Source organism: Poecilia formosa, unplaced genomic scaffold, assembly GCF_000485575.1.
Source record: "Poecilia formosa unplaced genomic scaffold, Poecilia_formosa-5.1.2 Scaffold16, whole genome shotgun sequence".
Lineage (NCBI taxonomy): Eukaryota > Metazoa > Chordata > Actinopteri > Cyprinodontiformes > Poeciliidae > Poecilia > Poecilia formosa.
The window spans coordinates 1,968,599-1,971,790 of record NW_006799955.1 but is presented as its reverse complement, the minus strand read 5'-3'; the positions used below and the strand labels follow the sequence as shown (position 1 = coordinate 1,971,790).

The 3,192-nt window shown below is 33.6% G+C and overlaps 1 protein-coding gene across 1 annotated transcript in view; it reads right to left on the bottom strand.

The window, feature by feature from the left end:
* The window catches only part of ssb (small RNA binding exonuclease protection factor La), a 6,498-nt gene extending 4,908 nt beyond the window's left edge, over positions 1 to 1,590 (bottom strand). The window contains exon 1 of the mRNA XM_007546450.1: positions 1,474 to 1,590. The gene's annotated coding sequence lies outside the window, so the exon portion shown is untranslated. The remainder of the gene's footprint in view (positions 1 to 1,473) is intronic.
* Positions 1,591 to 3,192: the final 1,602 nt, after the last annotated feature.

Genomic DNA, 3,192 nt, shown 5'->3' with positions numbered 1-3,192 from the left:
AAGAACCTCCTCAGCAAGTCAGTGTTCTGCTTAGGCCTTCTAATGAGTCATCATTTGATGCAGGTGTGTAAAAACAGGTAGAGAACTAAAACATGCAGGATGCCGGCCCTCGAGGACCGACTTCGGACACCCCTGGGGTAGGACAAGGGCCAGATCGGTTCAGACCACTGCTTTAGTACATTAAGTATCATTGTATTTTATGACTGAACAACAGGGCACACTGTATAAAATTAATTTTCTTTAGTGACCCTCAAATATATGAAGGAGATCCTCATTTGGGCTGCATTTTATATATATATATATATATATATATATATATATAAAAAACACACAAACTACTGTAACATTACTGTTAAGCACTGTACTGGTGATTTGAGTTGCCATCAACACTTCCCTTATGAGTATCTCAATACTGACATTGCAATGACGATTGGGATATGACAAACTGTGCAGGTCTCGTATGATAAAACTTGGAGAACTGCACAGGTTAGACTAAAAAATATAAAATCAAACTATTAGAAAGCTGAAACTGTATGAATAGTTCATTTTTTTGTGTATCTGCTCTGTCTTAAACTCTGATCTGAATCTGCCGAGTTTCCTTGAATGGAAAACATTTTAAACTAATTTGAACACTTATCTGAGCTTACTGTACTGTTTGATAGGTAGGATCAATTGGAACGTATGTGTGGCTGAACTGAACATCTTGTAAAGTACCATAAGATGATGCGTTGTAAAGTGGAGGTATATAAACAAACTGAACAGAATTCCACATTTTGATTTTTCTTTTTAAATTAAAGATTAAATACAAATTCCACATGATGCATTTCTAGAAACTCTACTTAAATGTATTATTTAAACCATTCAGATCTGAACCTTCGTTTTAAGAATTTTGTGTGTTTATCTAGAGCTTTGATCCGCATGAGTATCACCAAAACCGTAAATTGAAGGCATTAAATCTGCTATGCTATTGTGTACAAATGAAAATAATTGCTCACGTCATAGTACAAGGCCAAATTTATTAGGAATTTGGCAAATACATTTTTGTTTACATTATTTGACTCAAAGGACCATAAAACTACTGGAGGAGATTAACATTTCTTGGACAACTCACCCTATTTAGCCTAATATATGAAAACAGCTTATACAGAGGCAGATAGCTTGAAGAGGCTAACCATCCTGTTAGCTTAGCTTTTATTCACCAGCTTTGGATATTCAAACATTTCAGGCATTAATGCACAGCCAGCCAAGTTAGTAGAATATTTTTACATTAAAGTGATGCTAATTTTAGTTAAAAGACACTTTAGTCCGTAAAGTTAGCACAGCTTCACTATCTGTAAGCTTCCATAAGCAGCATACAATTCATCGACGCACATTATAAAATCCTCCTCTGTCCCTCTAAAATCCATAAGCTAGTAAACGACAGTACAAGCAGCACATTACAGCATTTTCAGTACGATTAAATTAAGTACTTACGTTATGTTGAGTGTAAGTAAATCGCACTTTAAGCTCTAAAGCACCAAAAGTCTTCACTACACTACACGCACGTTGTTCAACTGCGTGTTACGGAAAGTGTCAAGGGTCAAAAAGCGTTGCCATCGCATTTTCTTTCCAGGTCAAAATGCTGCAATTCAGCATGAAACCAGCAGGCGGTGGTGTAGTAATATTGTCTAACTGCACGGCATAGCATAGTGAGGTTCACTAGCATTTTAGTTTCAATGAGCAAATTAATGGTTGGTTTTATTGATATTGATAATAATACAAAAATATAACAGGTGAGGTAAGAAAATAATTCAGTTCAATTAAATGTATCAACTCACAACAAATGTTATGTCAAGATAATTCACAAGGCAAACAGGTCTAATTCACATCTATTTATATTGAATCCAATTTAATCTAAATATATTTAAAAGCAATCCAGTCTAGTCCAGAACAATATATTCATGTAGTCAGATTCAAACCTAATAGCACACACATTTATTACACCAAACAGTCAAAGTAAGTTGTTTTTTTAAGACCAGTGGTAGAAATCTATTCGAGGAAGTCCGATCACTTGCATTGATTTGTTGACATTGCAGCATTTCCCCTGTTTCAAGCATGAAAGTGATGACTTGGAAAACCAATCAGTTCTACTTAATATTCTTTCAATTACACATTTCTGATCATTACTGAGTTAGTAAATGATATGTATTTCTTTAAATTGAAATAAATGACAGAATTAAATCAATTGTCACTTATTCCTAATCCGTTTCAAACAAATGGTGGTAAGCTTATTGTTATGTTCTCAGTTGTGTATGCACGGTGTTTTTTTCTGGATACTTGTTTGTTGTTTTTTTAAACTGTTTGAAATAAATTCATAAATCAAAATAAAAAGATAAACTAGAAAAATACTGCTAAAATACATCTTTTGCAATTGTGTTAGAAGTAGCTTACAATATATGCAATCATCTCTGAATGTAAAACTGAGCCCTGGAGTAAAAATACCTATTGATGATCATTCTATGCCAACACTGCAATGGTTCTGGTCCTCTTATTTGTCTCCTTATCTTTCAGATTACCAGAAATGCAATTGTTAATATGAAAAGAACATCAATTATTTTGGATGAGAATATATTTGCAAATAGGTATTTTGATCTCATTACATTAGAAATGGTCAATGGAAAGGAGGAAGTGGGTGTGAAATTTCTTTATTTTCTGTTACCAAGGTTCTTATTTTTCCATTTGTTGATGCTTATTTTTAAATACTTTAAGCCTGATTGAAAGAGATCCCAAAATAAATCAGTAAACCTATAATGAAACAACTAAACATGAAAAACAAAAAAATAAACAAAAGAAGGTGTCCTCTTGTGCATGGAGGGTAGTGTGTTAAGGAGAAATGTGCTGAATGTTTATCGGAAATCACTCGTTCAAACAGAGTTCAAGAGCAGTTCAAGAGAGTGAAGTAATTTATTTCGTTAAATTGCAGTGGAGGTCCAGTCCTGCTATTAAAAATGGACTTCTGTCTAAACTTCTAAAACACTTAAAAATGAATTAAAACCTTTCAAGAATTGTTAAAAGAGAACTACAACACTCATTGAGAGACCCCTGAGATTTTCATATATCACTTTGGCAAATGTACCGTGAACAGGTTAACAGATCATTTTGTCATCCACAGACTTTTCAAACTCTAGTGAATGTTGTGAATAGACAATTCCA